At 57.4% G+C, this 23,967-nt stretch overlaps 1 protein-coding gene across 2 annotated transcripts in view; it reads left to right on the forward strand.

The window, feature by feature from the left end:
* The first annotated feature begins 3,721 nt into the window (after positions 1-3,721).
* The window catches only part of RBFOX3 (RNA binding fox-1 homolog 3), a 405,567-nt gene continuing 385,321 nt past the window's right edge, over positions 3,722-23,967 (forward strand). For both annotated transcript variants that reach the window (XM_045814230.2, XM_045814231.2), the window contains exon 1: positions 3,722-4,072. The gene's annotated coding sequence lies outside the window, so the exon portion shown is untranslated. The remainder of the gene's footprint in view (positions 4,073-23,967) is intronic.

Here is a 23,967-nt window from a genome sequence, read left to right on the forward strand (position 1 = left end):
TGATCTGCATGTTCTGTCCCTTAGCTCACTGTGGCCACTCTCCCGATTATAAGAGGACACATGTGAGGGGTGAAACGAGTGTCTTCAGCTTACACTGAAGTGCATGGAGGGGAGAACAGGAACCCCACCAGCACCTGGCCCAAGCAGGCCGGGAAGGTACATGTTAGAACCTGGTCCAGGTTCATCTGGTGTTAAAGGGGCCAGCACGATGCCAGAGGCATTCTGGTGATGACAGCCCTGAACAGGTCTGTGTGTGGACAGTCAGACGTGTGCCCACCCCGCTCTAATCTGACAGCTGCCCTCCCACGATCTGCCTTCTTTCCTGTCCCGTGGACTCCCGTCCTATGTCCCTCTCTTACTGGATACACTGTTTCATGCGCCCCTTGTCACGTGCTTTCACTGTTTACTCCCTCGTTTTGTTGGAGCAAATCCTCTAGTAGCTTCCTGAGAAATGGCACGTGGAAACACATGTTTTTGAACCCTTGCATATGCAGATGTCTTTATTTTAACCTCGCTTTTGTTAATTTGGTTAAGTAGGGGATTCTAGGCCAGGAGAGATTTTCCTTTGGCACTTTGAAGGCACCGCTCCCTGACCTCTCAGCCCCTGCCGTTGCTCTCGAGAGCGCTAAAGCCCATTCTCGTTGGGGCTCTTTTTTATGGGACCTGGAAACTTGGGGGACATTTTCTTTGCCCCCAGTGCTTTGCATATCAGTATATCTTGCTGTGTTCAGTTTCCATCCATTGTGCTGAGAGCCAGGAAACGCGTTTGTGGGGAAGTTTGCCTGTTTTTGTTCTGTGAGTGTCTTCCCGCTCTTGGTGCGTGGATGCAGGGTCTTCTCCGCTGTCTTTGTGGATATTGAAAGTGGCTGTTGATGATACCCTCTCCTCTGAGACTGGTTCCTTAGAGTGGCCCCCCGCCCCCGGCTGCCCTGCCCTGTGTTGTTTGGTGGCTCTTCTCCAAAAGGCTTTCCTCATATGTCTGGCAGTTTTGGGGTGTCTACTCATATTTAGGGGTGGGGCCTGCAGACCTGGCTGGAAGCTCTGAGGACTGGGTTGGCTTGTCCACTGGGGCTTTTCCCTAGAGGGAGATTGGTCTGCTATCTGCTGGGACACAGCAAGGTTATAGCTCACCTGCAGGAGGAGGGAGGGACTCTTCTAGGCCTTGCCTGTCCGGTAAGGTCCTCTGAGGGCTGAGTGGGGCTTTCAGCCATTGGGGGGCAGGAAACCTTCATGCATGGAGTCCCTCTGGCCACAGAACCCCTGCTCTGTTCTCCCCAGGAAACACCCCTCCAGGGTGCCTGGCCATCGGTGGTCTGGAGCAGGCAGCCGGTGAGGATCTGTGGGCTTCTTAAACAGACCTCACCTGCCCTGAGCTGCCTTCCCGATCTCCACAGGCCCCTGGCCCCCCTGGTTCGGAGCCTCAGAGGTTCTGTTTCTCAGCTTCCCTCTGCTGCGGTGTGAGGAGTCAGCATGGCGGGGCCAGGCACCACTGGTCCGTTTGCTTCCCTCACATCGTTCTTGTTGGCTTTCCTCCTGTTCTCCAGCTCCTTGGGCTTTGTATCTTTTACAGAATCTCTTTCGGTAGTTTTAGTGGGGTTTTTGAAGGGAGTGAAATTAACTGTGGTGTCTTTCCCTAATTATTATTGCAGAGGACCATTCCCATCTTCTTTTCCCCATTCTCACTTTAAAAAAAACCCCAAACAAACAAACAGACAAACAAATAAAGTTTCCAAGTCAGAGGTTTGTAAAATCCTCTTCGATGAAACCCCAAGATGGACAACCTCCTGGGTGCTCGTGGTATGAGGACATACAGACTGGCCCTGATTCATCACTGGTCATGGGGTTCATCATGAGGTCATTCTGGCCAGGGCCCGTCCCCAAGGGGGATCCCAGTGTGCAGGTCCTGTGGCTCAACCTGCCACAGCTGCCAGCTTCAACCCACACACATGGGAGTCACATGGGTCTCCGGTGCAGTGTGCTGGCTGGGTCTGATGGAGCTTAGGAACAAGATTTGGTGCTGTTTTCAGAGAGCTTTTCTGGAATGATCCAGAAGAGCGACCTATAAGGAGCTGTGCTTTGCCTGTGAACGAAGAGGCCTGCCTGTAGGGAGACAGTTGGGTGATGGGGAGTGGGTGGGCCCAGCCGTGAGTTGGAGGCCATGGAAGCCTGGACCATCTGACAGTAGAGGACAGAGAGAGCCAATTAGGTCTTTTGAGCAGGGATGTGCCATTTTAAATATGGGGGCTGGGGAAGGTTCAGTCAACCAAGCAGCTGCGTGGCTGGTAGACAAGGCATTTATCCGGTGTTTAGCTGTAGGCCGAGCAGCTTACTTGAAATTGTAGAGCACGATTCCCCCTGGCCAAGACAGATCAATGATCCAGACAGGCTGGAGGGCCAGAAATTAAAAGCATTAAGCTCGTAAGTGGACAGTAGCCACTTGTCTTGGACACGGTCTATCCTCACTCTGCAGGGAAGGCAGCGGGCGGCACCGAGCCCCGGCCGCGCAGGAGTGCAGCCTCCACATCCCTCCCTTCGCTGCCTCTGAGTCTTCCAGGCCCCTAACAAACCCCGGATTCCATGACATGCTTTTTTGCCTCACACATAAAAGCAGGACAGTCAGGTACAAGGAGGAATCCTGTGGTTCCAGAAGCACCATCCAGAAGCAAAAAGCAACCTGGGATGGGTTTTTCATTTGTTTTTAGATTGAGAACGTCTTTGAGGTTACAGCTCACCCCTCCCCCCATGGCGTTCTGGGCACAGCATCTGTTTTTGCTCAGAAACAGAAGCAAGGTCCTGCCCAGTCCTGTGGTTCTGTTTGGGACAGCCCAGGTCCTCGTGCCTGCCTTTGGTGCTGACCTTCCTGCCCTCCATGGGTCTCATCCTGCCAGCCCACAGGGTCCCCGCTCCACTGGCCCTTAGCTTTGGCTTTCCTTCTCCCCTCCCAGCCCCTAAACCAGGGCTTCTTCCCCCAGGTTGGGGGAGGCTGGAGTAGGAACAGGGACAACCTGCTCTTCTGATATAGGCAAATCCTAAGCAGACCTCCCACAGTGACAACCCCACATCTCCAGCAGGGTAGGGATGTTTGCATAGGTTGGGTTGGCCAATCTGGACAAACGCTCCAGCAGTGACCCTGTGCAGCCCCTTCCCTCTCCATCCAGAGGAAGGCAAGGCACTGAATTCTAGGCCTTAGTAAGGCAGTGGGGGCCTGTGGGCAAAGTGGAAGAGGAGGCAAGGCAGTGCAGACCAGTGGCAAAGAGTGTGGGGGGCATTCACTCCCGCTGCCCGAGTTCCATTTCTGGAGCACCCCAGTGTTGTCCTTTCTGGGCCAGGGCCCTGGCGGTGGGAGGGCAGGGGTCCTCACAGGAACTCCAGGAGGGAGAGAAGGAGGGAGGGAGGAGAGGCGGGGCCAGGGCTGGAGGGCGGTGCTCGCGGGGACCCGGGCAGCTCTGGGCTCTGGGGACCCCTGCGCCTCCCCCACTTCTCCCTTGCCGGGTCTCCTCGGGGCTGAAACTGCAGGCCGCCAGGGTGCGTCGGGCCTCCCCGCCCCGCCGCTGTCCCCGGGCGCGCGGCCGCCCGAGCCCCCTCCCTCGCCGCGCGCTGCGCGCTCCGCTCAAGCCGCCGCCGCCGCGTGCTCCCGCTGTCTCCTCGCTCCAGCCGATCGAGCCAGGGAAACCGGGGAGAGGGAGAGAGCGAAAGGGGGAGGAGAGAAAGGCGAGAGGGAGAGAGAGGAGGGAGGGGAAGAGAGAGAGAGAGAGAGACAGAGAGAGAGAGAGGAGGAGGCGGCGGCGAGGGAAGAGCGAGTGCGGAGCGCCGAGCCGCGGGGCTGCTCCGGAGCCGGCGGAGCCTCCTCATATAGCCGCCCCGGCCCCTGCCCGGGCCCCGGCTCCAGCCGCTCGCGTGGTCGGAGGAGACGCGGCCACCGCCGCCTCCCGAGCCCGGCCCCGCGCGCGCCTCGCCGCCGGCTCGCCGGTGCCGACGCGGCCCCGGGACGCCGCTGCCCGCTCGGCGGCCAGGATGCAGCCGGGGCATGGCCGCCGGGCCCCCGTCACCTGCTTCGGGGAGCGCTGAGCCTGTGAGTAGTCTGACCCTCGCCGCCCGCGCATCGCCCTGCGGCGGTCATTACCTTCGCTTTGCACGGACTCGGGGGCGGGGGGGGGGGCAGCGCGGCCCGGGGAGGGGCACTCGAGACCCGGCAGAGGGAGGCGGGGCTGCACCGCGCGGCTGGTGACCATCCTGAGGGCGCGCGGAGAGGGGTGGCGCCCTCGGGGTCAGGGGTCTCTGCGCGGGGTCTGGGTTCCCCGGGTCCCTCCCGGGCTGGGGTCGGGGCACGTGGCCCAGCCAGAGGCTGGAGGGACGGTTTTGTGAATGGGAAGGCCCCTGGGGTCTGGCTCCATGGAGACGCAGGGGAGTCCCACGCGCTGTGTGGCGGCGGCGGTGGTGGTGGTGGCGGCGGCGGCGGCACAATGCCCGGCGCGGGGAACTCCCCAGCGGGGGGGAGGCCGAGGCGCACGGAGATCCCAGCCCGGCGGGGCGCATCCGGGGAGGCGACCGGAGCCCGCGCGGGTGGGAGTAGGGGTTAGCGACTCTGCGGGGTGCAGTGCTCCTCTCCCCGAACACCCAGGCCCCAAGAACCTTGCCCGAGTCCTCGGGGAGGAGGCTTCACGGGAGGAGTTGAGGACCCAAAGGAGTTGTGGGGAGGAAGGGGCTCCCACGGCTCCCTAAAGAGGACCCGGGCCGCAGCGCCGAGCTGTGCGAGAGGGTAGGCAACGTAGGCGGTTGGGGGGGGGGGGTGACGAGCAGAGCACTGGGCCCTCCAGGGGGCGGACTGGGGGCACTCCCCGGGGAGTCTCCGAGCGGCGTCAGGGAGGCTCCAGACTGAACCAAGTCTGCTTCTCCCCAGCCTTGGTCGCTCCCCCTCCCCCCCAGGCCAGTACAGCCCAGTTGGGGAAGCTGGAGCGGGGGCAGCTGGGCACAACCCTGGCCCAAACTTTCTGCCCTGGCTGTCCAGGGAGGCAGGGATGCTCGTCCCTTCGGGAGGGCTGTCTCCGTGGCGTTTGCGCTGCCTGAGGCCCGAGGTCACATCCTCCCTCCGCGTGGAGCCTCCCCGGTGTGCCTCCCCGCAGTACCCACACTGCCGGGGGCCCTCACCCAGTGCGCGTGAGGACGAAAGTCCTCCTCTGGTGTGGAGGGACGTTGGCACCCCACCGTCCCAGGGTGCCCCGGGATCCAGAGTCTCATGTGGGGTGGGGGGAGTCTGGAACTCCGGCTGCCAGTGGGCTCGGGGTCCTGCGGGGTGGGGGGGAAACTCCTCCATGACAGCTTTCCAGCTTTTCGGAGGGACTAGGTTTATTTTTTAATGGCCACTTTTAAAAAGGACTCCCGCGGCGTCGCTTTTCCTGACGCGTGAGAAACACCCTGCGGTGGAGGCAAAGGACGGGGCTGAGGGGTCCATCCCCCGGGCGAGCCCCCCAAGTTAGAGGTGAAGTGAAGTTGGGGCTCCACACGCGCGGGGCTGCTGAATTCCTGCTTGAACACCCTCTCGGCTCAGGGATGCCCTGGGCACACACCCGGGAGCCCAGGGCACTCAGCACGAAGCAGGTTCCAGGCTAATGGAGGCAGCTTGCCGGTAATGAGGTCTTTCAGTCAGAAGACAGCTTTGGTTTTACTGGTCTGCAAAAAATAAATACATAAATAAATAAAAAATAAATAAAAGCATAAACATCTCGGCAGAACCTGCTCATTAAGTGTGTAGTGGATTTGGGCGGATGTCTTAATTAGGCTGCGTTGTTAACGGGGATATTACACTAATTAAAACCAGACCCTCCAGGTGAGTGAAAATTGTGGAGGGAGAGGGAGAAAAGTTGCAGGGAAAGCGATGCTGAAGAAAGCGGGATGGGGGGGTGCTCCCCCGGTGGGGGATTTTTGGGGTGGCGGGGGGGCACCTTCTGAGCACCAGCAGCAGGCGCACCCCCTCCCTTCCCGCCTCCACCAGCCAGCACTGAGGACCGAGGCTGCCACCCCCATCCCTCCGGGGGACTGGAGGCCTCCCTGCGTGGCTCCTGCTCGCTGCCGCTGGAAGCAGTGCTTAACCCCTCGTTCCCCTTCTGAGAGTTTCAGGGAGAGCGACGGCGTGGGCGAGGTGGGAAACCCTGGGGGTTTCAGGAGCAGAGGCACAGTGACATGGGTGCACCCAGGCCAGCCAGTCTGGGCCTGGTGAAGCAGCTGTGTGCAAGGGGGACTGCCAGTGGTGTATAGGCTGTTTGCCTCGGAGCTGTTGGGGTTTTCTGGCATGAGGTGCCCATTTCCAACAGCAATTCCTTCCGCCATAAAAAGAGGACTTAAATGATTTATCTGATCCACCCTCCAGGGGCCTGGGGCTTAGAGAGATCTCCATCACCTCCCTGGGTCCTTGGGTCGTCTCAGGATGCTGGGAGAAGCTGGGAATCCAGGAAGTCCCCCCCCAGGCCTGGCTTCTCTGGTTGCGTCGGCCTTCTTTGCGAATGCCCCTTGCCCAGTGCCCTCCGGCAGGAGCAGAAGCACAGCTAGGTGTATTCACTGCCCTTCCGCAGGGTCCAGAGGCTGGGCTGGAGGGAAGGCAGAGGCCCGGGTAGCCCCCTGCCACCTAGGGCTCCCCGGGCGTGCAGCCCAGCGGCAGCACCAAGGACAGGGCCAGGGGCCTGAGACCCACGTTCTCACCCTCCTGCCTCTGACATTGTACTGGGCCGCTGGGGGCGCTGCCGGCGCTTGCCCTCACCCTGCTGGGGGAAGGGGAAGGCTCCTGAGGTGCATGCAGAGCTAGGGGAGCCCAGGGCCAGTGAAGAGGCAGATGTAGGAAGGAGGCAGGTGGGAGGACTCCTGGGTGCCATTCCAGAGTGGGCCTTCTGTGGTGTTCCTGCCACTTACTCAACTTTGAGCGTTGCCAATGGGTTGTGGGAGAAATGGAGAGAAATTATGGAGCTCTTTGATATCTGGGGATGTACGAGACATACATGGCAGCAGCCAGAAAAAATGCTACCCCCCGTTGTGGATCCTTGCCAGCCTGGTAGAGCTCAGGCCTGTCTCTACCTTGCAGACTTCTTCCCAGCCCCTCCTTCAGCCATGGCCTGAGGCTCCTTCATTCTGTGATGGGTGCAAGTTGGAGGGGCCTTGCTCTTACAGGCAGGGATTGAGGCCGATTTATCCCCACCTCCTCCTGCACATGCATGCTCTTTGGTGCATGCCTGTGGAATCAGCAGTGAAGGAATGTACACATGAAGGGAGCTCCTGCCCCACCCGAAGTGTCAGGGGAGTGGGGGGCGGAGGGCCCTATATCGGGCCTGGAGGGGCCGCGCAGCGGGAGACGGCTTGGTGAGCCCTGCTCCACATGGGGATGGTGTTTTCCCGGGGTTGCAGCAGGGGGCTCACCTCCTGCAAGCCCTTCCTCCAGCCCGGCTGTCTCTGTGACTGCAGTCTGTGGTCAGTTGTCTCTCTGCTCATTTATTGCCACACTCCTCCTCAATGCTCTGTTATAAAGACAAATGGAACCTGACGCACAGCTGACATTGGGTGAGGAATTTTTTATTTTTAAACAAGTGAAGGGGAAAAACCATCTTGAAACTTTCCCCCCTTGAACAGAGATGCTCCTTCTTGGGCACCTGCCTTTCCCCAAATCCCTGCCCGTGGCAGGCCTTTCCTTCGCACAGCGGACTGGCTTTATGAACACATCCCATTTGCACCTACATCTTTCTGATGAGCTGCAGTGTCTCCCCGCGTTCTTTTATAAAAGCAGCACGTTATTTTCACAGGTTCATGAAACATTCAGGCGACCGCAACACCTTATTTTCTGCAGCCCCTCTGAAGTAGGGTTCTCTCTGAACCATCACTGTCTCTTTTATTTATAACATTCTGGGTCCATCTCTCCGACTTCTCACTGTCTGTCTTGTCTGTCTCTGCTGCCCCCCCTTCACATCTTTGTTTTCCCCTGTACTTTCTGAGTGACGCGGGCACCTCGTATGTGACCCTTTGCTTGCGTTACCTGTGAGCGCTGAGAACAGCTTTCAGTTAACAGTTGGATGGTGGTAATAACTGAGTACACAGTGGGGTCTGTTCTTTGTGGGGGGCTCTGCAGACAGCAGGAGGAACGTCCTCACTCGAATACCTCGTGACAAGGGCTGATGTGGTGTATAGAATATACGTTTTGACGTCAGCGCTCTAAGTAAATTACTTTGCTATAGCAGTTTTCTCCAGCCCATGAGCTGCCACCAAATCATAGGCCTAAGGAAGGTGACTTGAGATAACAAAGAACATACAACCTGCTACTTTATTTGAAAGTGTGTCCTTTAATAAGTTGGGGGAAATTCACAGTATACAAATTGCATTTTGGAAAGTGTTGCCAGTCTGGGTAGAGCAGACTTGAGCGCTCTTCCTCCAGAGCTGGGCTGGCCACCACGAGGGATGGCCAGCCGGTGGGGGCCTCGGGGCCTAGCAAAGATTGTCAGTTTTATTTTAAATTAGGGCCTTAAAGATGTGCTCAGCTGGGTGACAGGGACGCCTTCCTTTGAATCTAGTCTCCGCTCTTCCTGTGTGGTTCAGGGCTGGTTCTCGCCGACCCCACTTGGGAGGTGGGTTGTGACTTGCCAGCGTCAACATCATGTCGTGGGGTGGGGCCTTCAGAGTCTCTGGTGTTCTCTGTGGGTCAAGAGCAAGACAGTTCTTGCTGCGAAAGCAAAAATTTTTTTAAGGTTTTATGTTTAAAGCCAGAGCAAAGTCTCAGCAGAAAAAAAGGGAGAATATATGTGTTTTTAGCAGAACTTCACCCACTTACTGCTATGGTTAGTGGCTGTGCTGAGATCTTCCCCCAAGGTTCTAGAATAACAGGGGCATGGGCAAAGCAAGTGCACTGTACCTGGCCACGCCAGGCTGCTTCTGAGGTCCGCCCCTGGTCGTTGGTGCTGTGTGCGCAGGTGTCCGCCCGGTGTCTGCTGAATGCTGTGGGAGTGAGCCAGCCCTTCCGGCCCGGCATAGCGCTGGGCAGTGACTGGGAACCAGGAGGAGAGGCAGGTGCTCAGGTATGTGTATATTAGCCCTTCTGGAAAACAGCCCCACTTGCAGGTGAGGGAACTGCCTGGGGACAGACACCTGCTACCAGCCAGACTCTGCACACTTACATCAGGTTCCTTTTGGGGGCCAGAAAAGATCATAACTTCTATCTTTTGTACATAAGAGAGGAGAATCCATGTGCCTTTATTTCTCTGAGACATCTTGGTTTCACTTCAAAATTCTCCTTCCACCAAAACAAATAAGCAAGAAGTAATACAACCCCCTCCAAAAGATCCCTTCTCGCAGGGCCACCAATACAGTTGTGTGGACAGTGTACTGCACAAGCCTGGGGCACATTTGGAGTTCTGCCTGTGAGCAGCTGGAACACCGCAGCCCCACTCACCAGTGTCTCCTTGTTTGTGACACCCCCAAATGAGACTGAGGGATGACGATGACAGGATAGGTGGCCCTCTGGGGCCGGGGCCCTTCCCCTGTCCCCCTGCAATTTGTATCTTTGGGCCCCAGGTGACTGGTAATTCCTGGGCTGGGTGTCATGTCTCAGGATAGTTTTCTTTTAGGCCAGGTAAGGAGAGAATGGAGAAGCACCTTGTTCTCAGCACCGAAGCCTCTGTGTGTAAAAACGGGAACCTCTGTGAAAGCCGAGGAACGTAGAATTCACTTGTATTACAAAGGTGGATGGGTACAACTGGGGATTTAGAGAGGAGCAAACACCCAGGTACATTTGGAAATAATTTCTCGCTAAACGAATAGTTTAAAATCCTTGCTGAATATAAATTAGAGGTTTCTCTACTGGATTAAATAGAAAATAACTCTGAGATCTTCTGGAACTTTTCTTCTAAGGATTGGGTGCAGGGCAGTGCTCCTGGGTCTGTACATAGTTGCTGCTGGGCACCTTAAAGCCCCAGTTCGTGCTGGTGACCTCTCCCCCATCCCACATTTTTTTTCTTTCCTGTTGGCAGTAGGCAGGAGGGGTTTTGCAGCTGGCCGCACACCCCGTGTGTCCCTGCGTCCCATTACCTCGGGACCCAGGGAGAAAAACGCAGATCAGAAAGGGTTGTGTTCTGGCTCCTGTCGGGCTCCACCAGGGCCTGCTGACTCATCCTCACAGCCTTGCCTCTCCCTGGGGGTCTAGTCTGAACCCTCCGTTACTGTCCTTGTTAACAGGGATTCCCTGAGATTGCGTGGCACTGGTGTTCCTCCCTCGGGCTGATTGTCTAAGAACCACCCTTCACCCCCAGGACACACACACTTAGATGCACATTTAAATGCTGTGCAACTTTTGAGCAAAGCTGTGAGCTCGTCACCTTGCTGGAGACCTCAGGGCCGCTGGGGCAGCAGCACTGCTGGCCAGTGCAGAGGAGGGCAGTGCCTGCCCACGCAGTGTGCTGTGGGCCGGGAATGCAGACTTCCCCACCCTGTGACTCGGGCGAGCTCTCAAACCCATTTACTCAGCTGGGCCGTGGGGAGGCAGCCGCTGTCAAGGAGCTGGCACTTAGTAGGCACACGGTGGCTGGTGGGGAGCGTGGCCTTCTCTGGGGCCTCTGCCTGCCACAGGCATGTTCATCGTCTCCAAATTAAGGATGTGGACTCCGCACTGTGTCCTGTGGCCACAAGGAGATGACATGGTTCTCAAATGGTTCCAGGTCCCAAGATGGAAATGAGTGAGTGTCTCTCCGTAGCATCTCTTACTTGGGTGGCCAGGAGGCATCCCCAGGAGCAGCCCAGCAGCTCCTGCTCTCAGGAACAGGCCAGGCAGAGGGACACGAGTCAGGTTCTGTCTGTGGGGCTGTGGACCCAGGGCTTGCCCTCACCCGGGCCCTGGGAGGATGGAGGGCTCTTGTCGGCTCATGCTGTGTTGCCTCAATGGGCCACCTCTCCCTCCTCATGCTTCTGCTCCCTGGAGGGGGACGCGATCTCAAGAACCACAGTTGGGGGGTGCTGCAACTGGGTTCTTTGCTTTTGCAGGAATGTCTTTGGATTTTAAGAGTTGGGGGCCCTAGGTCATTGCCAGCTGGGTTTTCCATGAGTGGCAGTGAAAGGAAGAAGAATTCTGACCCCACCCCCGCCACCACCCTTCCCAGGCTCCTCTGAGCCCGTGGATCGCCACCATAGTGCTTGCTCGTAGAGAAACTCTGTTCCACCTGTGCCTTCAGTGTGGAGATGAGTGACAAACCAAAGCATGGTCTTGCAGAAACCATTAGCAGTAAACATAAAGCGTGTGTGTCTTTCTGGAATGTTGACGCTTCCTCAGTGAAGGGACCACAGTGGTGCCGTTAGGCACGGCTGGGGCCCCCACTGCAGGGACAGGTGAGGTAGAACCAGGGCCCAAAGGGCTGCCTACACAGGCTTCTTGTAGACTGGGATGGGGCTGTGGTTCACCAGCTTTCCCGCTGCGCTCCCCGAGTGGCTCATAATGGACTCGATTGCGCTCGCTGCCGCTTTGTAGGGGTGCCATCCATGGGTACATTAGTCAAGTGTTTTGGGATCTTAGCAGAAAAGAGAAGGGCTGGGGAAATCTAAGGTGAGAATTATCATTTTCAGTGGTGTCATATTGTAAGCAGTGCTTGTGGACAGCCCACGCCACGTCGCCTGTTGTCATGCCGCAAGTCAGCTTGCTGCTGAAGGGAGCAGAAGCTGGATGATGACCTTCGTTTGCTGGGAGCCCGTTCCCCTTGTCCTCACCACAAAAGCCTTTCTGTGGGGTCTGGGACAACTTTCCAGCGTGGCTACCAGCGAGTACATTTTTCTTTCTCACCGCAGACCTCTCCTAGGACAATTAAGAAGAATGCACATAGAATCCTTATTCTTTTGACTATTCCAGAATCCCCTGGCCATGCCTGAGATCTCTCTGCAAGTTTGCCCTTGAGTTGGAAGATACGTGTGTGACGCTTTTTGTGCATTGGTGATACTGCAACGATGAGCATTTGCTTTCCTGACGTGTCCGTGCTGAATGTATGGGTGCTTCCCCCCCACTTAGGTTGAAATCTCATCTTAAAAGTAGAAGTGTCTGCACAGAACAGATGGGTAAAACTGAAACCAGGTCATTGGTAACAGTGTCTGTGTTTGCATGTTGAAAACGTAGCATGCGGTCTCTGCCCCCCCCCCCCAGGTTATCATGTTATTCTTTCTTGGCTGTATGTCACCATGGAGACCAAATAAGGAAGAGCTGACCCCCCCCCGCCCCCGTCATAGACACAATAATATGTTTTGCTCAGATCCTAAGAAGAAAACTCTCAAGACCAGACTTGGAAAATTTTGGCCCCCGAGGATAATTTTTCAGGAAGTAACGAGCGCTAGAAATGAGGGCTGTAAAGGAAGTGTTTAGGTAATAATCATAACCATGATGTGCAGTACCTCGAAATGCGTTAATATACACCAACAGTACAGAAAAATTAAGTCTCCTGGAAGGGGAAGGAGGTGTGCTTTGGGGCCTGAGGCTGGGCCTTCTGTACTCGTACCATGGCCGGGGCTCTGTACTTATGGCCTGTCCCCATCTCTTATGGGGAGGTCCCTCTCCCCCCGGCTGGCCTTCAGTTGCACGAACAATGCGTTTGGGATGGAGAAATATTATTTCCTCCCCTAACCCCAGTGGGTTCCTTTCAGGACAGTGCTGTTTTGCAGTGAGGCGAGGGAATGCTGAGACTTCCCCAGGGCCTGGCCCCGCGTGGTTGGAGTTAGGCTGCTCCAGAGCTGGGGCTGGAGGGCGTGGCCCGGGGCACCCCACGCACATTGCACCTCGAGGCTGCAGTGGTGAGTCTTCTGCAGTGCCCCGCCCCCATTAGCAGCCAGAGCACAGGGCCACACGTACTCTCCTGCCCATCCCTCTCTCCCCCTCCCTGACCCCATAGCCTTTTTCTCTTTCTCCTACTCCCCCTTCCCCTTTCCCCCCTTCACCTTCAAAGCCAGCAGACTTCTCCAGCGGGATGCAGACAAGGGGCTGGCAATGGCAGGTCAAGCAGCGCTGAGCTCAGAGCAGCCATGAGGAAAGATTTACGGTTCCTCCCTGCCCTGCTGGATGGACAATTAAAGCCATGCACGGCTGGAGGAGAGCCGTGTCGTTAAGAGTCAGGACGGTCAGAATAAATCAGTCACCTCCACTTAGACGGCTGAGCTGGACTGCTTCCCGGGGCCTTTATGGTGGGAGCCCCCTTGGGGTGTACATTTGAAGGCTCCAGGATGGAGTGTCGAAGGATCTGACACACCCTGAGCGCCAAAGGAATTGGGTGGGGCCTGAAGACCCCAGGGGTCTCCTCACAGATGGGGATAGGCTGTTGGCCTTAGGAGCAAATTCGGGATAACACATTTGCAGGGTGTTTGTCTCCTTAGCACCTGGCACCTGCGAGAACCACAGACTAGAATGTTTGTGGGTCACAATGGTGGACCCCAGTCTGACAGTAGAGTGTATGTGCACACACACATGTGTGTGGATGCGGGTGCACATGTGTGCACACGTGGCACCCGTGTGTATGGATGTGGGTGCATGTGCACGGCACACGTGTGTACGGATGCAGGCATGTGCGTGCACACGCAGGCATACACGGGTGCACATGCGTGGTGTGTGTGCACATGTGTGTTGTATGTGCTCACCTCTGGGGCACTGGTGGGTCCCACCTGTGTCTTTTAAACCCACAGGGCCCCCGGCTGGGCTGCCAGGACTGGGCATCTGAGCACTGGCCAAGCCCTGCAGCCGTCCTTCTTCATTTGTCCTGTGTCTTATTTCAGTGCCTTCAAGACTCTGGCAGTTTCCTCAAGGAAATTTAGTCTTTGTGGAAATGAGATGCCAAGGGTTGCTCGGCCTTCCTACTGGCTAATTGATGATATGATCCCGCGTGGGAGTCCTGTCATTCCTAGAAACGCTCTTTATTTCATGCTTTTCCCACCTCCCTGCCCACCCTCTCCCACCTCCCCACTGGGGTCTGAGTTCCACGATGGTGCCGAAGCCGCTCCACGTGCGGTGCGGGCGGCGGCATGAGTGGGTATTCAGCCAGCCAGCACGCCAGGCCTTTCATTAACTTGGATACTACAATTATGTGCACAGAAACGCTGAAAGGGCCATTTGGGATTTTTCTGCCTTTAAAAAAATAATTCCTTTCTTCACAGCCATGTGCCCAGCCCGTTGGCACCACAGCTGTGACACGGAGCCTCGCAGTGGCCATCAAGAGCTCTCCGGCGCGCCAGTCTTCCATGTGTAATAAACAGCACGCAAACCACAGCCAGCGCCGTGGGCGGGGCTCCACCATTGTCCGCTCTGAGGTGCTCTGCGCACGGTCAAGGCAGCGGGCCTGGTGGAGCGGCGCTGCCTGCCGCCCTGATGTACCGTGCTGGCACAGCCACGAGAGCGGGCCACTGAACCAGGGGAGGTGTGCGTGCATGTGTGCATACCCCATCCGCACGTGAGGATGTCCCTTGGCCTTGAGAGCCTGCTTGGCTTCATGGGGAAGGACTGGTGCCCAGGGCAGTGCTCCCACCGAGGCCACCGGGGCCCTTTGAGGGCCCCTGGCATTTCTGAGTGTGGGCAGGGGTGGGGTTTTGTGGGGGAGTGGAGGTCACGCACAGGAATGCTGGCCCTCTGTCCACGCATGTGTGCGTGTGTGGGTGATTGTGTGCAGGGACTGGGCTCTGGCAGGGGTCTCCCCATTTTGAAAGATGTGTGAGTGGTATCCTGGAACCCGACTGGGACTGGAGGGAACTGGGTTTCTAGTGTCCAAACTTCCGGGGAAGGGGCAGGTGCCGAGTGGGGCACCGGGATGCACACAGGAGGTGCGCTGGCTCAAGGTCACCCCGTGGAGAGCACCCCGCCCCGAGGACAGAACCCAGACGTGTGACAGTGGTGCTCAGACGTGACACGTGCTTTCCCCCTCAGAAGGTAATTAAACGTCTGGAGGCAGCTGCTGCCTTGGACGCTTACCCAAAACACTCAGAAAAGTGTTATTCAGGGACCTTGTTATCTTAAAAAAGAAGGAGAGAACCCAACCCACCCAAGCACCAAATAACAACCAGCAACTCACAAACTTATTTTTTTTTTAACTTCCCCAAAGTTGCCATGGTTACCTGCATGCGTGGTTCCCAGGTCTCTAAGTAGATGGGCTTGGAGCAGGCATTAAACCCTCTGTGCCGGGCCTCCGTGGTGTGTCCACCCATCTGAAGAGCCTGCTCGTGCCCCAGTACGGAGGGAAGGGGCTGGGGTGCTATAGAGGTTTTCCGAGACCGCAGAGTGTGGTATTCTAATGTGGTGCTTCTGAGCTGCTGGAGACAGAGCTTGTCTCCCACGCTAAAATAATTATAGCTAGGAGAACAGAGAATACATCATTCCAGGTCCTTCACAGCGAGTAGCGTGTGTATGTGTGTGTGTGCGTTGCACGCACATGCTTCAGCCCCTGCACAGGCTCTGGCTCCTTTGGGGAGCACACACGTGTGCCTGGCCATGCGTGTAAGGGCAGCCACAACCCTGAGCGTCCCACACCTGTTGCCTGCCTAGCACACGCCCAAACCATGCTGTGGAATGGTGAATTTCTGCAGGGGATGTTTTTGGAGAACCAGTAGGGAAGGTGGGAGAAGGGAGGATCGGGGTGGGGGAAAGAAGCCAGGCCCGGATTCCTTCTGGCAAGACTCGTGTGTACCCTCTATGAGCGGGCCTCACCATGGGTAGACGCGTCATTCTGCTCTCTGCCGGCTCAACCTGTGTGTCCAGATCACCAGCCAAAAAGGGAAGGGGCGGGGCTGTGGGTGAGCTGTTCACCCTGACGCTGTGCACTTTGGGGTCTGGACACTTTTCTCCCATGGGATGGACAGAATGGCCAGCTGCTGTGTGTCAGGGGCCCTGAGTGCCCTGGAGACTTGTGGGACATCTGCTCTGGCTGGCGTGTTCTCTCAAGAGGCAGTGGGGATCGTGTGGGGGCACTCAGCAAGCAATAGTGGATGCAGGGGCTGACGCTGGGCGTGAATTCTGGGTGTTGGGGGACGTAGTGACAGACGAGGGCTCTGCTGTTGGACTGCACGGCTCAGAGTCAGCACCGGGGACCTCAGAGGGTCCGTTTTCAGCAGGGTCTCTGGTTTCCTTCCCTTTAGTCCGGCAGAGAGCAGAAAATTCTTCCCAACTGCGCTGGAGGGCCACGCCTCTCTCCCCTTGCACGGCAGTCCTTGCTCATTCCAGTGCCAGCCTGAGCTCCTTGGGCATGGCTGGGCCAGTGTGGCCCCTTGGAAGCCGATTCCCCACTTTATGCCAGGCCAGGCTCACTTTTCCACAGATGAGAGGCAGTCTGACTCCTGCGTGGCCTTCTTGGCCAATTCACGAGCCCTGGTTTAAGGGGGTTGAGTGAGACCAGGAGCCCTGGGGTCTCTTCATGAAGTGCTTAAGTACATATGGCTGGCAGTGGGGTGCTGAGGCCAGGGGTGACCCCCACTTCTCCTGGAGGATCTGCTTGGCTGGCCAGGTATATGGTGAAGGCAAATAGGGAGCTTCTGGATCCTTGCACGAGCCTGGGGCAGAGCTGCATCTGTGGCCGTGCCCAGGGTGGGTGGGCATCTGGAATGCCTGCATACTTTCACACAGGGGACATGAAGAACCATCCCCGGAGCTGCTCCTCATGGCTCGCTCTGTCCCCGTCTTCGTGGCACTTCTCTGGGAGTTGTAATAGGCACTGATGAAGAAGAATGAGAAATGCCAGATCCCAGTAGAGGTTTGCACATCTGTCTCCCACATTAGATCGTAAATGCTTCCAAGGCAGGGACCCTGTTTTCCGCAAAGCTCACAGGATGGTTATCTACTTGCAGTAGGTTCTCAGTATTTGTGGGCATTCTGACAGCTGGCTGGGGTGGGCTGTGTGCCCTGTGAGCCCTGCATCCTGGCTGGGCCGGCTGGCGAGCGGTCCGCGGGTTTCCGTGCCCCGTTCTTTCTGTTGCTAACAGCCCCATGGAGTCTCGCTGGCCTGGGAGGGCATGCAGGAGGCCTGGGAGGCCGTGCTGTGGGCACACCCTGTGCCCTGGGGCCGGTGGTGGGGGTAGGGGTGGGGGCTGCTGCTGGAGGACCCTGCTGATCTGTAGGAAAGCTGCTGAGTTTGCAGCCTGGAGAGGAAATGGGCCCTCGGTCTGGCCCTGGGGTTGGCAAGAGTGAGGCGGTGCCCTGCAGGTTTCATTGGGCTGTGCATCCAGCCATATCATCTTCCTTCCCTTCAGCCGGGAGTGAACCTTGGACTGCGTGCCACTGCCTCCCCAGAACCGGGGTCGGCTGCCAAAGAGAGCAGAATGCCTCTAGAAGTGGGGGTCTCAGATGTGCCTTTGAGCTGCCCTCTTTGCTGGTCTTGGAGTGAGGAATAGATGTAGGGGAGGGAAAATTCCTAGGAAGGAGCTGGACTGTTCTAGAAGATGGTGGGCTATTCTGGAAGGCAGCCCTAGAGACTCCTCTAGGTGCGTGCGTGACCCTGGGGCTGGTTGTGTCCTTTGGAGGGCAAGGTAGCCATCCACAGGGGCGTCAGCTCGTGATTATTGATGCTAATGGAAAACAGAAGTGACATGGATAATTCAAGATGGCAGAGGAATCAATATTATTTATATTTAGCTTGTGAATATGCTGCATATTTCTCTGCTGGCAGATTGGTCTTCACAATTATATTTTGCGGAATCCAAGAATCTGCTGTCCGCGGGCCAAGGGCTGCCACCTTGCTCCCCCTAGGAGGGTTGTTGGAACACAGCAGGACCCCGCGTGGCTTGGCGGCTGGCACAGAGGGACGTGCCAGCCCACCCCGCCTAGCGCTACCCTTTCCCCGCTGCACGGTGGGCACGCCTGCCTCTCCCAGACCGCCCACTGCTAAGAAACCCCTGCAGAAGGGGATGGTCTGAGTAGATGGTGGGCTTTGTGCCGCTGCTAGATGAGTGTGGAAGGGCATATCCACCGTCTGTCACGACTGCGATGGTGAACAGTCCGTGTAACGCAAGTATATGCACGTGCCCGGGGATGGTCTGAGTAGATGGTGGGCTTTGTGCCGCTGCTAGATGAGTGTGGAAGGGCATATCCACCGTCTGTCACGACTGCGATGGTGAACAGTCCGTGTAACGCAAGTATATGCACGTGCCCTGTCCTCGTCTTGTCTACACTCTTGCTGGGTGAGTGGCTGGGGGCTCCGGGGTGGGAGGCTCAGTTAGGGGAGCAGGCCCCTGTGTGGGTGGAGGGGCTGCTCTGGGAGCCCATGTGCCTGTGTCCTGGACCGTGCGGAACATCCCGCACCATTCGGGGGGCCCGGAAGGCTGCCCCTCGGCCTGGGCACCACTGCTCTTTGGTACCAAAGTTTAAAAAAAGACCTTTGATTGCTAAGGTGCCTCACATTAGATGTTGTATTGATTTAAATATTATATTTAAATCATTGGCTGTGCTCCCACTGCTCTCCCAGAAGAGGACTGTGGGGTCACACAGGCTCAGGGACAAGAGCAGGGGCCGAGAGGCTTCCCACCGCTCGGGGTCCTGTGGCTGCAGGCCTGGGGCGGTCTCTGTTTGCTGTGCACATCCGGGGTCCTGGGGTGCCCCACAGGAATGACTGGCTCCCCATGTTGACATGTGGGAGAAGGACAGGTCTTTGAGAGGGGCTGGTTGATGATGAGGAAAAGAAGCTTCCAGAGAACCTCTTGGGATCTGGAGACAATGGTCTGTTTCATTCTCTGTCCTTTGGCAGGCCCGCCCCCACCCCCCACCAATGCAGAACCTTCTAGAAGGAAGGCCTTGTTCCTGGATGCTCACCCTCAGTCTCAGGAAGCCCCTCACAGGTTTTAGGAACATTCTGGCACACTTCAGCCTTTCACTCTTGGAGTCCTTCCACTTCAGTGACAAGCAGTGGGGGAAGGGGCACAGTAGGTGCTTAATAAACGCCTCTGTCCTTCTGTCCTGAGAACGCAGCTAGAAATAGGCTTCCTGACCCTCAGCTGCATCTCTCCCTCCGGAGCCCCAAACCTTGAAAACCTGCTCACTCAGGAAGAAGGAGGGGGGAGGCCAGGAGGAGGGACAGTTTGACGGACGGGTTCCCAGGTGGCCAGACCCACCCGCGTACCTCTCCTCTGAGTGGGTTTGGTTTCTGTCCTAGAGCCTGCGGGTGCTGTTCTTCTGTTTCCTGTGCTGGCCCTCAGGACCGGAGCAGCCTGGCGAGAGAACGTGTGCCGGGCCAGAGCAGATGACCGTCTGTCCGGGGCGGAGCCTGGATGCATGCCTGGCGTGGCCGCAGGTCTCCTTGCCGCCCCTTCCTCCTCTTGTCATTTACAAATCAAGACGCAAAATGAAAACGCCCGCTGGTGGGAGACACAGTCGTATCATGGAGTTATCTAAAGCGGTCAGGCCACCCTGGTTCCCAGAAATGAGATTATTTTAAAATTCCATCAAATTAAGGGAAGATTCCTCTCCGGTTCTGTCTCCCTGCCCCTTGTCTTTCTGTCCCCCCCCCCCCCCCAGCCGATGAAAGATTTTCTGGCGGTGTCAAGGAAATGTGACCTGGTTCTGTAATAAAGAGGAGGCTTATTAGAATTAAGGCCTAACAGCGTTAAAAAGCAATCTTTGCAAGATTGAGGCCACGGGGGAATTGTAAATTCTCAGCAAAGACCTCATTGAAGGATTGGAATAAAAACTTGACATGCGTGTGCAGGCGAGCACACAGGAAGGGGCCTTCAAAAAACAAAAGAAGCTTAGTTTAAAAAAAAGAGCAAAGCGGGAGGGGGAAGGAAGCGGGGGCAGCTGGGGAAGGATGAGGGGTCTCTGTCCCTGGTCTGACGTGGGGATCTCCTGGGTAGACAGACGGAGGGGCAGGCGTCCCTCCTCTCTCCGTCAGGCTCCGCAGTACACCCCATACCTGTTGGTGCCACTCAGCGGGCTGTGGTCTGGGGGCTGCTTGGGCAGGGCTGTGGGGGACAGAGCAGGAGTGCAGGGTGGTGGGTGTACTGGCTCCTCCAGGGCAGGGAGGCGGGGAGGGGTGAAGAACAGGGCCTTGGGATGAAGCCCAAGGCAGTGCAGCCAGTGGAGGAGATGGTTCTGAATACGCTGGGGTGAGTCTGCCTGGTTTGGGAGCCCTTTGGGGTGGCAGTGGCAGCACAACACAGCCTGGGGGCTTCTAAACAACGCACGCTGACTTCTCACAGTTGTGGGGGCTGGGAGTCCGGGATCACCGTGCCGGCAGATCCGGAGTCCGGTGAGGGCCTCCTGGTTCACAGACGGCTGTGTTCTCCCCGTGTCCCCACGTGGCAGAAGGGGTAAGGGGCCTCTCTCAGGCGTCCCTTTTTTAAGGGCCCTAACCCCATTCACCAGGGCTCCGCCTTTGTGACCTACTCACCTCCCCAAAGCCCCATGTCCTAACACTGTCACATTGAAGGTTGGGTTTGAGGATATGAATTTGGTGGTAGGGGGACACACACACTTATCAGTTGGTCCTGCAGTGACCAATCTCATGGTGGGGTAACTTGACAAGCTGGCCCTCAGGGGACAGGCTGGGGGCAAGGGGTGGGTGGAGGGCACATGTTCTCCTGGAAACAGACAACCACCTCGTTTTGGGCCTCCTGGGACCACCTAGAGAGCGCATGTGCCTCAGAGACCTCCGGGCTCAGCTCTCATTGGGCACGGCTGCGGCTGCTCCCCTGCGTGCTGGCAGCTCCTGCCTCAACCACCTTGTCTGCCCCCAAGCTGTGTCTGGAGGGGGAGGGGCGCGCTTGGGCGCTAACAGAGCAGCCAAGGTGTGGGGACTTAATGCGCCCAGGCAGCCCTCCACCATGGGGGACAGGTTGGGGGGAAATGCCACCCCCACCCCAGCCTCTCCACCATCCCAGGGATGGGGCTGATCTGCATGTTTCCCCGGAGGGTCCCCAATGGATGGAGCCCCAGTCGCCCACAGGGTGAACAGTTCATTAACACTACATAAATGCGCACACGTACCCCATTCTTCTGTCCCCATCTCAGGCTCCTGATCCTTTGCTCCGGCTTTCCGGGGTCACTCCCAAACCCTGTCCCAGGCTGCATTTCAGGGGCTCCAAGCTAAACAGCAACTCTGCAGAACACCCGCTACTGTTGAGGCCTGAATTCGGAAGTGGGACGGAGTGGGATGTGGGCTTTCATCGCTTGGGGCTGTGCCTGGCACACAGTAGACACTATGTAAATGTCTGTGGACTGATGAGTCTGGACACAGGTGTCCTGGCCTCTCTGATGGGCAGAGCCTGGCTGGGGGCTCTTCCTTTTGGTGCCAGGACTGGTCATGGGGATGGCATCCCTCCCCCAACCCCCATCCTTAAGAATTCTAGAAGACAAAGTGTTGTGACCAATACTCGGAGTTGAAAGAAAAACAAAGGAGCAGGTGGGCTCATTCCAGCAGGGACTCCCAAAGCTGTGGTGCCTGGCTTTCCTGCCCCCATGGTGGACATACCTCCCTGGCTGCTGGCCACTGGATCCCTGGGCAGATGTCTCTCTTGGGTGCACCCCTCATGGCAGGACTTCATCCCCAGCCCCAGAGCCTTGTCCTGGGACAGCAAAGTGGGGAAGTGGGGACAACCAGGCCTGCGTGATGATGCCGTGTGCTGAAAATTCACCTGGCGGTAGGGCAGGGGACAGCTCCCTTCTTCCAGAAGCCTAGCAGTGCCTTTGGAAGTAGCTTGTCTTCAGAAGCTGGCCAAGGCCTACTTTGTGCCCCCGGAGGCCGGGACCCCTGGGATTTCTGGCAAGTTGGCCCCAGGCTTGAGCGCCTCTGCTTGTAAGAGGTTCATTGGAGATTTCCGTGAGGTTTGGGTGGGGTCTGTGCTAGTCCTCTTCTGTGACGTGGATCACGGTGAGAACCTCTCTTCCAGGGCTGAGTGGGTGTCCCTGTGTCTGCTCTTCCCTTCTGGTGAGCAAGGGGCCATCTGGACGCCAGCGAACGGAGATGGGGCATCCAGGTGAGACAGGTGCCAGGTGCTGTTACCCCGCTTCGCTCTGAGTGCTGCGTGCCCTAAGTGACCTTCATCAGTATCCTTGACCTTCCCTTTCGTTCCTGGCGGAGCCGGCTCCATCCCTGTGGCTGGGTGAGGTGGCCTGCCCTCGGCCGTGTTCTAGCCCCACAGGGCTACCAGGGAAGGCAGTTTGCATTTCAGGCCATTACAGAAAATATCCGAGGGGGTTGGGAAGGAAGCAACAGTCCCAAACTTGGCAACAAATTGATGGCAATTTTTGGAAGCTTATCTGTGTGAAGAACGCTCTGCAGGAATATTCATTTGCCTCTTAAACAAAGGGCAATTATGTGCAATCCTGTGCTTTTGTGGGCTTCCCAAGAAGGACTCACTGGTGTCTCCTTTACAGTCTGAGTGTGTGGCTGTTGCCGCCCGGGCCTGTCACCTGGGGTCCTTATCCTGGTCAGGGATTGGGACAGTAAATGGCGGGGTGTGTATGCTGGGGGCAGTGCAAGGGGAGGGGAGCTAGACGGGGGTGGGGGGCAGGTGGGGCAAATGGAGGGAAGAGGAAGCAGCCCCAGATGCAGGGATTTCTCTCTGGGGGCCCACAGCCTGGGGGCTGCTGCGCTCCCACCCAGCTTTCAGGAAATGCACAGGGAGGGGGTGCCCAGCTAGGGGTTGAAGGCGCTTTCCCTGTGACCCTCCTTCTCCTTCCTTTTCTTGTTTTGTTTTCAGTCTGAGGACTTCATTCTCCAAGAGCTGTCATTTTACATAAACCTCTCACCGAGGCACATCCATTCTCACGGCCGAACTGTCCATAGCAAACACTGGCGTCCACCATGGAACTGACAGCTCTCCCCACTGGCCCTGGGGCCTTAGGCCTGGTGACGTCGACACCCGTGTGCGTGCGGGCTTATGCAGGGACTGAGCAGGGCGCCCTGTGCCGGTAGCCCATCCCATCCCCACCATCTTCCTCGGGCCCCTTGTGGGTGATCGCTGGCTCCTTCCTGCTGGCTTTGACAGCTGCGTGCGGCTCGCGTGCCCTCCCAGGGAAGGGCACAGGAGCCTGGGGGTAGGAAAGAATTGTGTCCCCTGAAAAAGTTGTGTCCTAACCCCCGGGACCTCAGAATGTGGCCTTCTTTGGAAATAGGGTATTTACAGGGATGAAGTTAAAATGAGGTCATTAGGGTGAGCCCTGACCCAGTATGACTGGTGTCCTTGTCAAAGGGGGACATTTGGACTAGACACGCACATAGGGAAGCCGACGTGAGGGCACGGGAAGGGAGGGCTGTGTCTATGAGCACAGGGACGCGGGGGGTCGCAGCAAGCCAGGCCAGGAGAGAGGCCTGGGACAGCACCCCCTCAGAGCCTCAGAGGGCACCAGCCCTGCCTGTGCTGCCAAGAGGGAGTAGACTCCTGGTGTCTCTAGCCCCGTGCTGTGTGCTGCTTTGTTAGGGCTGCCCCAGGACCCTCACACAGCCCACTTGGGAGCCACCAAGCTCAGGACTGGGTGTCGGGGTGGAGGCCTTGGCAGGCCATTCACTTCTGGGGAAACGAATAGCGATGGTGGGGGTGGGGCAGAGCCTGCAGATTTCTTCCTAATTCGGGGACAGTTGATAAACCCATTACTTATTTTCCTCACTGGGAAGGCCCGGTGCTTGTCACTTGGAGCGGCCTAAGGCTTACACTGAGCCTGTCCTTGGGAGGTCTTCAGTGCAGGTGGCGGGATGAAGTGCTGGGGGTCTTCTTGCAGTGGGCGTCCCGAGTAAGAGACCAGTTGCCAAGGGGAAGAGAACACACAGGAGGAAGTGCCTGCCGGGGGCCTGGCCTGCCTTAAGGCTCAAAGGTGCTTGTTTACGCACATTACCGTGGGTTCAGGAGCCAGATCTGGACACCTTCCCCAAAACCCCGCCACCTGGAGACTCCTACTCGGGCTTTAGCCCCCACCTCAGATGTCCCCTTCTTCCTGATGCAGTCCTGCCCTGATTTCTCCAGGGGCTCCTTCCTCTGTTCTCCCCTGTCTCCAGGAGGGTCCTGTGATTTCCTGGC

The sequence above is a fragment of the Ursus americanus genome, chromosome 23, assembly GCF_024610735.1.
Source record: "Ursus americanus isolate L20-20 chromosome 23, mUrsAme1.1.p, whole genome shotgun sequence".
Taxonomy (NCBI): domain Eukaryota; kingdom Metazoa; phylum Chordata; class Mammalia; order Carnivora; family Ursidae; genus Ursus; species Ursus americanus.